Source organism: Pollicipes pollicipes, unplaced genomic scaffold (genome assembly GCF_011947565.3).
Source record: "Pollicipes pollicipes isolate AB1234 unplaced genomic scaffold, Ppol_2.1 Scaffold_4740;HRSCAF=5597_pilon_pilon_pilon, whole genome shotgun sequence".
In the NCBI taxonomy this organism is placed as follows: domain Eukaryota; kingdom Metazoa; phylum Arthropoda; class Thecostraca; order Pollicipedomorpha; family Pollicipedidae; genus Pollicipes; species Pollicipes pollicipes.
This window is the reverse complement of record NW_023596545.1, coordinates 38,719,360-38,728,994: the sequence shown is the minus strand read 5'-3', so window position 1 is coordinate 38,728,994 and position 9,635 is coordinate 38,719,360.

Here is a 9,635-nt window from a genome sequence, read left to right as displayed (position 1 = left end):
CCCCTCCAAACCACTCTAGCTCCAATCGACACGCGCCGTGGTCCATCACCACCCCGCCCCCCAGAAGACCATTGTCCGCGACGCGACGGGGGCGCGAGTCAACAACGCCCGCGGCGGCCGCTTTGTCCTCTTGGCTTCCATCGGTCGTCGCTAACGACTTTGAGCAGCGGCGGTGCCGGGCGGCCGGCGAAGGGGTGCTGGCGGCGCCGGAGCGCCCGGTGCTACCTGGCATCGATCCGAGGCTACTGCGCCGCCGCCACCGCCGCCGCCGCCGCCGCCACCGCCGCCGCACGCGGCGCGCCACCTGTCGAACGTGCAGAACTGCCGAGGGTCGGTCTGGACGGTGTCCTGCTGGGCGGTGGGGGCTTGGACCGCTGTCCTGGTGATCAGTGGTGGTTCGGATCGGTGTGTCGCTGATCGGTGGTGGTTTGAATGGGTGTTCCGCTGATCAGTGGTGGTTCAGATCGGTGTCCCGCTGATCAGAGGTGGTTTGGATCGGTGTCCCGCTGATCAGTGGTGGCTCGGATCGGTGTCCAGCTGATCAGGGGCGGTTTGGACCACTGTCCAGCCGAGCTGTGGCGCCCTGGACTCGTAGTCAACGTTCGTGTCCTGTGGCTGTTCAGCGTGCTTCATCCAGGCGTCTTCGAGCCATCACAGCTCCATCATATTTTGGCACGGTCGCTTGCCGAGACAGGTCGTGGCCACACCGCACTGTGCGGCGGGTGAGGCCGACGGCTCAGCTTCGCTTCAGGCGCGGTGTGCGGTGCCGGACGGTGCGTTAGCTGTCCCAGGAGTAGCTGTCGAAGTTCGCGGGTCGCCCAGCGCCGGCCGCGATGTGACGGACTCGGGCCGCTGCCAAGTTTTTGGCCGCCTGCGATGGCTCGTGACCCGGGTGCCGAAGAGGACGCCACAGCTGAGGGTGGTGCCGCTGGCGGGCTGACGTCGCAGGCGGCGCGAGCAGACGCGCCCACCAGCGGAGGCAAGACCGTTACCGAGGGGTGCCACGCCGCCGGAGATGCCGCGAGCGCTGGTGCTCACTCGGACCGACCTGCGATGATGCTCAGCCTGTGCACTGACACTGATCTAGAGGCCGGCGGTCAGGTGAGCGACGACAAACTGATGGCGGCGCGCGAGCAAAGCAGCGGAAGGACGGTGAAATCCTACGCTGAGGACCTCCTAGGTGGGGTAGCGGGAGCACTGGCCGGGCAGGGTTTGAACAGTGGCACAAGAAGAGGGCGTCGCGGCCCGGAGGACGTGCCGGAGCCAGCGTCCCGCTGCGGCCGTCTCTCGCCGCGCCTGTCGCCCAGCGCCGCCCACCAGCTGCGCGCCCACTCGCACAGCGCGTGCAGCGTGGCGGCGTGCGGCGTCGGCCGCAGCCGCTCGCCGGACCTCTCGCACAGCGACGGCCAGCTGGGCGCCTCGCCGGCCGCCAGCCCGCGCGGCTCGCGCTCCGGCACACTGGCCGGGTCGCAGCCGTGCTGCTGCAGCCAGTCGGCCGAGCTGACGCGGCCGGCGGTGCGGCGCCCGGCCGCCGACGGGGCGCGCCAACACCGGCACCGGCCGCGCGGCGGCGAGCGCCGGCCGCACCGGCGCCGCCTGCAGCTGGAGCGGCAGGCGCAGAGCCTGGACGGGAAGCCGCGCAGCAGCTCGGCGCAGCGCCGTCGCCAGGCCACGCTGCTGCGCCAGACCACCGTCGAGGTGCCCGACTGCGCCTACCTACCGCGGCTCGACATGGATTCGGGCAGCCTGAGCCGCGCCGCGCCGCACCGGGCCGGGTCCAGCGCGCTCGGCAGCCAGCGCTCGTCCGGCCTGCTTCGCCAGTCGACGCTCGACACGTCCGAGGCGGAGGCGGCGCCGTCTCGCCTCTCCAGCGCCTCGCTGGCCGGCCGCTCGCCGCGGCCCGGCTCGGCCGTGTCCGGCTCGGCCTCGCTGGTCGACCTGACGGCGGCCGGCTCCGAGCTGGTGGCGCCCATGCTGCCGGTGCTGGCGCAGGCCGTGCGGAAGCGCGCGGCGCTGGCGCAGGGCGACAAGAAGCGCGCGGCGCGCCGCATGCGCTGGGTGGTAATCGCCACCGGGCTCTCCCTGCTCGTCATCAGCGTCTGCATGATCGGCGTCACGCTGCGCATGGCGCCCATGATTGACGACATGGGTGAGTCGGAGTAATTCGCGATGGCGTTCGTCAACGTTGATGTTTGCGACGATATGGGTGAGTCGGGCAGTTCACGGTGGCATGGAACTCGGGGTGACTCGTAGCGACGTGGGTCTGGACATTCGGTGATGGCAATGGAGCATATGTATCCCGTATTGGCACGGACCAGTCTGGGCACTCCTTAATAGCATGGATGAGCCTTGCCGGCCCGTATTCATATAGACATCACTGCCGATTAGTCGCAGTAGGGCAGCCAACAATGCTAACAGGCCCTGCGGAACATTTGCGGAAGCATCGGCCATTCCACAGGTGGTGACTGCAGATGCCTCAGAAGCGGACATCACATATGTGTACATATACAACCGCTGACCTGATGACCTGACGATGGCCTCGGGGATGACAGTTTTTCACCGTCCACTAATTTATCGAGTGTTCGTGCCGCTCCTTTGGCCGCTCGCCGCCCGCATGTGATCTCATCGTTAGCGGAGCACGGCGGCTGGGCCTCCAGCCAGCCGGGGGCCGAGGCTCGTGCCACCACCGAGCCACCGTGCGATGGCGGCTGCCAGAGCGCCACGCCGGCGGGGTCAGCAGCGTATGCCCGAGGCCGCTATCTGTGGCATGTTTGGTCACCGATGCATTCGGCAATGGTTATTATTCTGGCTGTTATCAGAAAGATAGGAGACGCATATATGTTTTTAAACAAGACAACGTTCCTTTGATAGATCAACCAAAACGAAACGAGCCTAGCTTGAAGAGAGCTGTATGGCAAGCTGTATTGCATCCCACCTTTTTCGTACTTTTCACTTATTGTTATATCAATACGGACGTACGATTTGGCGAGCGTTGTCAGTTTTCTCGGAATCCCTCGGAATCGCTCAGAATTTCGATTTGCAGTAGCCGTCCCTGCGGGAGAAATTTTATTTGATTCCTTGCTCACCACTATGAAAGTATTACAGTTCGTTTGCCCCGTTTTTTCCAACGTATGTGCTGTGTAGTGTTTGGAACGCACTAAGCTACGAAAGCTAGAAACGATCGGTTTAGTTAACAAGATGCGCGGACATGGAGCTTTTATTCCGTGAACCAAGTTGCAACTTTGCCGAATTGTATCGGCTGTCCAAAAAATCCAAAGATATCTGTCCCTGTCCGTTCAATTGCAGAATGGGAGTTTGGAAACTTTTTTAATCGTCAGTGTTTGGAATCCAACCGACGCCTCCAATCCGGGTACGGCACAGTTCAACAAGCGCGCTTTCAAACGTCAAGAGTCACATAACGTGCCGAGGATCGCAACATACAACTCACGATGCCCGCACAAGGCGCGGTCAACAGACCAAGCTTTACCAGCTGCCTCTGCACCTCGGGGAGCCGTCAGAGGCAGCGTGTCACCTTTGATCACTGTCTCTCCGGCGGACAGCCTCGGTGACGCTGAAGCGGCGCCGCCCACCTCACCGCCCACCTCACCGTGGACGTGCATCACCTCGCAGCAGCACCGCACGTTTCGATGCTCGCGGGAAAAGGTAGCTGTCGAAAACGTTTCTTTCGCGAATAGGCCTCGGACCTTAGGAGGTGTTTGTCCTCGGTCGAAGCCAGGCTTGGGATGATGATCAGCCAACGGCCGTCACGCTGCTTCTTTTCGTGATGAGCGCCGTTACGACTGCTAGTCCTGCGCAAGGGAGCACGCAATATGTCACAATAGGGAACAGCCGACAGTTGTTCGCTGATAGCCCAGTTTGGCGCGCCGGAGGCGCATGAATTTTGTTGAATGACCAAGTAGCATCGCGGGTTCTCCTCTTCATAATTTATATGTACAAACAGACATTTAGTGTCGGTTATTGAGCTGTAACGATAACAATGGCGGACATTTCAGCACATTATGATGCATATAAGAGCCCTGATAAGAGGACACATGCCCCGGACCGATATATGGCCCTTCAACTCCCCAGTGCGTCTCAGCTTGGTGTCTTGAGCTGGTTGACGTGTCGTCGATTGCCATCAAGATGACCAGAGCCCAGGCTGTCACCTGTCACCTGTCACCTGTCACCAGGCTGTCACCATGCCCCGCCACGGGTGTCGGCTATGAAGCGGACGCGCCGGTCCGCCGCTCAACCTCCGCTGCATCAGCCCACAGTCCTCCGCTGCATCAGCCCACCGTCCTCCGCTGCATCAGCCGACAGTCCTCCTCTGGACGCCTCGCGGTGCTCCGCTACACAGCTCACGTCCTTCCGCCGCATCAGCTCAATCCCCCACAGCATCAGCCGACAGTCCTCCGCTGGACACCTCGCGGTGCTCCGCTACACAGCTCACATCCTTCCGCTGCGTCAGCTCAGTCCTCCACAGCATCAGCCGACAGTCCTCCGCTGGACACCTCGCGGTGCTCCGCTACACAGCTCACATCCTTCCGCTGCATCAGCTCAGTCCTCCACAGAATCAGCTGACAGTTCTCCGCTGCGCATTTCGCAGTGCTCCTCTACATCATCTCACCGTCCTCTGCTGCACAGTCCACAGTGCTCCGCTGCATCAGCCTACAGCCCTCCGCTGCCGCACAACGCGGTCCTCCACTGCAGCAGCCCTCCGCTTCCGCTCTCTGTCGTATTGACCGTGGCCACGTTTTAGGCTCAGACGTGACAGCCTACCTGAGGCACCTGTGGTGTGTCGAGGCCAGCTCTCAGGGGGGGCACTCGGCACGCCACAGCCGCGGCTACTGGCTCGCCAACAAACACTAGGGTGCAGGTGGCGCGCGTGGCCGCCTTCAAAGGCGAGTAAATGTTTGGACGGGCGCGGTTGTCGGTGATGTAGTGGTTCCGGGCGCGGCGTCGGTGATGGACACGTCACCGAGGCGCAGGCCAGGTGATCTCCGCCGGCCGCGACGGCCCGACTAGCGATGCTGCGCGCCGCATCGGTTCCGTCGCTGAGCCGGCCGCCGTCCAGTTCCAGGAGGATGAAATCGATGAGCAGCGTGCAGCGGCCGGAAGCTCGGCGGCGCGGCTTGCTGATTAGAGCGTCGTTCAGCAGTCGGCAGATGCCCGGTCATGCCTGAGCACTAGGGCTGTAGCCGTCACGGCTCATAGCGTCTCTCTCTCTCTCTCTCTCCTCTCTTCTCTCTTCTCTGTCTCTCTCTCTCTCTCTCTCTCTCTTCTCTCTCTCTCTCTCTCTCTCTCTCTCTCTCTCCTCTCTCTCTCTCTATCGCTCTCCTCTCTCTTTCACTCTCTCTCTCTCTCTCTCTCTCTCTCTCCTCTTCTCTTCTCTTATCTCTCTCTCTCCTCCTCTCTCTCTCTCCTCTCCTCTCTCTCTCCTCTCTCTCTTCTCTCCTCTCTCTCTCTCTCTCTCTCTCTCTCTCTCTCTCTCTCTCTCTCTCTCTCTCTCTCCTCTCTCTCCTCTCTCTCTCTCTCTCTCTCCTCTCTCTCTCTATCTATCTCTCTCTCTCTCTCTCTCTCTTCTCTCTCTATCTTCTCTCTCTCTCTCTCTCTCTCTCTCTCTCTCTCTCTCTCTCTCTCCTCTCTCTTCTCTCTCTCTCTCTCTCCTCTCTCTCTCTCTCTCTCTCTCTCTCTCTCTCTCTCTCTCTCTTCTCTCTCTCTCTCTCTCTCTCTCTCTCTCTCTCTCTCTCTCTCTCTCTCTCTCCTCTCTCTCTCTCTCTCTCTCTCTCTCTCTCTCTTCTCTCTCTCTCTCTCTCTCTCTCTCTCTCTCTCTTTCTCCCCCCTCTCTTCATCCCTCTTTCTCTCTCTCCTTCCCTCCCTCCCTCTCTCTCCCCCCTCTCTCTCTCTCTCTCCTCTTCTCTCTCCGCGTGGCAAGCACTCAGCTCCGGCGCCGATCGGTTCATGCGTGTGAGATTGGACGGCGGATTGTACGAGGCCTCCGCTTTCAGGACTCCCCGACTGTGGACCGTGGAGCGCGTGCTGTGGCAGCGCACCCGGTTAGTCATGTTGGCAGACCCAGTGTATGGCATGGCAACTAACATTTCCGACCTAAATATAATTTTTCATTCCCCCAATAACCTCATGGTCATTGGTTACGTATCGGTTAAATGCGACAGTAACGCTTTGGACGTAGTTGATGGTAGCTTAGACTCGAACGACCGCATACAAAACTGCACTTCCAAGCATCCATAATGAAGCTCACCGGGCCACGGCAAGCACAGAGCCATGCTGGAGAATGTGTACAAATATCACATGCAGGAATTCTATGAATTAATGCACAGTTGCTCCACACGATGGATGGACGCCCACGCGTCGTGCGTGTTGTCTCTGGGTCAAGGACGCGTTGCGGACGAGCAAAATGTCAATAGCCGCCCTGGCCAACACAGCCGTCAACCATCCGGCGGAGCCGTTGTGATGGTGCGCGGCTGTCTAACACAAACCCTCGTGTCTGCCTCGTTACCGTTTTACTGCTGGCACCCGATCCACACCAGGCCCATCGCTGCTGTGTGGTGTGTGGCTTAGCGCGGTGCGGGAGCAACCCATGGACAACTTACCTCATCGAGCGTTGTCTCGTCATGCATCAGGGATGAGCAAGCTGGTCAAACAGCCAGTTGTGACGGACAAAACAAACGGAGAACTCGACTCAGCGCCCGGCCCCCATTGCCACTTCCTCGTTGGCGCCGCTGGGACAAAAATGGCCAGAGAGGTAAAATTGCACCACTTCTCTCATCTGCCGAGCATTGCTGCGTTTGCTTGTTAGAAATCAGGCGCTTGTTACGTCTTATGTAGAGACTCTATGTCATCTTACACCTAGTTAGCACCAGACAACAACTGGCAGATAGCGATTACCCTAACCAGGGTTTCTGTTAACACGCGCTCGGGTGGCCGGTTGAATACCCTTCACTCGGGTGAGGGGTCAATTCGAACCTCCCCCAGAGATCTCAGAAACTAAGAGGGTTAGAGACACCAAATTGGCAAGATGTGCTGGCCTGTGCATTAAATCACTTGCAGCAAAATTTGAGGTTCCTAGGTCATTACCTTCGGGTCAAATAAGCTCAAAGAAGGTCAAACTTCAGATGGGTGTCCTAAGTGCCCCCGACCTTTTCATGCAAGCGCCGTGAATCTAGATACCTGTTCTAAGAAAAAGGTCACGGGTGCTTAGTTAAGGTCAGTGACCTTGTTTTATCTTCCAAAGGTCTTGGTGACGAGAATCTCACAATGTTATTTTGATTTGACATTTGAATAGGCGTCAAAAATTACGCTAGACAGCATGTTCCTAAAAATAAAATTTTGACCTGGGCTGATTTAGGTCATTGACCTTTTAAAAAAGTCCGTTAGAAGATGTGCAATGCGGCACCATTTGTCAATAAATTGAAAATGATTACCAGAAACTATCCCGTATAGTGCGCGCTAGAGTAAGAGAAAAAGGTTGGTTTTGACCTTGATCTGAGCTTCATACCTGGCCCAAGGTCAATGAAGTTCGTTCAGTCAATTGCTGTGTTGCCTAAGAAACCATCTCAGAGATGTATTACTCCGTCTTACACTCCGTTGTTGCATCAGATTGAACGAATCCCTGGAAATGGTCTTCACCAAATGAATTGCCTGACTGTGACCTGTCGTTGGTCAGCGATCTCGCAAGGTACATCCCATTTTTCATATGAAACGATCCGCTTTTCAATGGTCTTCAGCTATGCAAAGTTTTGCATGGCTAGCCGCCCCGTTCGGAAATCACTTTGGGAAAGCCTTCGGGGCTTACATCGATTCCCCACTCGAGCGCGCGTTAAAGATATTGAGCATACGATAATTGTCTTACAATGTTATTCTTCCGAGAGCAAACAGAAGCTATGATTTGAACATACGGTTTTCCAGGAAGGCTTGCAATGGGCGTGCCTCGGGCCCATGGGTCGATATTTCGCTTGGTGACTTCATGCAAACATGATGGCTTTGGAATGTTTTAGGACGGTGAGCTACCGGAATGCATCGGTTTATTCAGTCGAGGCGAACAACACTACATTATCGACTCAGGCATTCAGAACAGAATCAATACCAGTCCAAATGTTGTTTCTCTCGATGTCATTTCCTTCCAGGCCGCAATGCTTTCCTAGAATTGTAACTTTCCGACGAGGAATTAATCCTCCCGTTCCATCGATTAATCATTGCCTATAAAGGTGGCGTTGTTTTGCCGCGATGACGTCACCATGTGGTCTCAGCGCGGCGACCGACCCTCCGCTGCCTGCGGGTGATGATGCGACCAGGACAGAGGAGTCTTGTCCCAAACCTCGGCCGTTTCCAAACATCCTCGCTGTGGTATCGCCCGCACAAGTTCTGGGCCCCCAGTCCGTGGGCCGCCAGCGTCAGTCCCGGTGTCTCACCACGGCGGCTGGAGCCGGCAGTGCCGTGTCGCCTCACTGTGCTGTCCAGTGCAAAGCCCGCTCGCTTTAACAGCCCCGAGGGCATGAAGTCATCTGGAAGATGTCGGTCAGACGGGAGGTGTACTCTTGCTTCGTGATATCCGCGAGTTGAGCAGTCATTTGGTTGTGACGCATCAGCCAAAAAGACGTGTTCTCTCGTGGTGATATTGGTTGGCCAACAACGCACTGGCAGCGTGAACCCGCTGAAATAACAGTGAGGGAACTGATAATCTTCGGCTTAAGCCGACTGGTGCGCCCGTTGGTGCCACTGCCCCTTCACCATGTCGGACTCGACGGGGTGGCGGTCGACACAGGGGGCCGTCGAGCCCGCGCCTCTACGCGCAACAGTGCCGGCGTCGGGCGTCAGCCACGGTTGTTGTCGGCGTCATAGCGAACCCAGCGCCGCCGAGCTCGACAACCTCTCCTACCGACTCAGCCTCTTCCTCAACGACCCGGCGCCAATCGGGCGTCGGCCTGGCCGGCGCCGCGGCCGCCGTCACTCTGGGCTGCCGCCTGGCGCCGGCCGTCGGCGCTCCTCCGCCGGCCGCCCGGACCGAGACCTGGCGGTGTGGCGGCGCTCCTCCGCCAGCCACCAGGGCGCACCGGGCCGACACCAGGCGGCAGCGGGCGCCGACACGCGCCGCTCCACGCTAGCCGACCTTCTGCCCAGCGCCGAGCTGGCGCCCAAGGAGCGGCGCCGGCGCCTGCTGGTACTGGCTGTGCTGGCCGGCGCGCTGGTCCTCGCTTCGATGGCCGTCGGTCTGGTGTTGGTCACGCTCCACTTAAGCTCGGCGCCGCCGGCGGTCACGGGCGCCACTGCGAGGGAAGGCGGCGGCACAGCCGGCACTCCACCGACTGGGATTGGACGCGACGACGGTGGCAGTCACGGGCTAAGTAATGACTCTTGCGAAATATTTCAGCATTTTTTAGTGCAGCCTGGCTTGACAGGATTGTTAAGCGCACTGTCAAACCCTTGACAGCATTGTTAAGCACACTGTCACTGTCTGGGCGCACTGGGCGCTCTGGACAACGGCAGAGAGTGCCTCGCAGGAAACGATGTCTCTTTCTATGAGTTGCATGGCATATGAGCTAGTCGTTAGTTGGTTCAATAGGCGTGCCATCTATCATACCAGGCGGCTGATATTCTGAAATGGGTGAGCGACG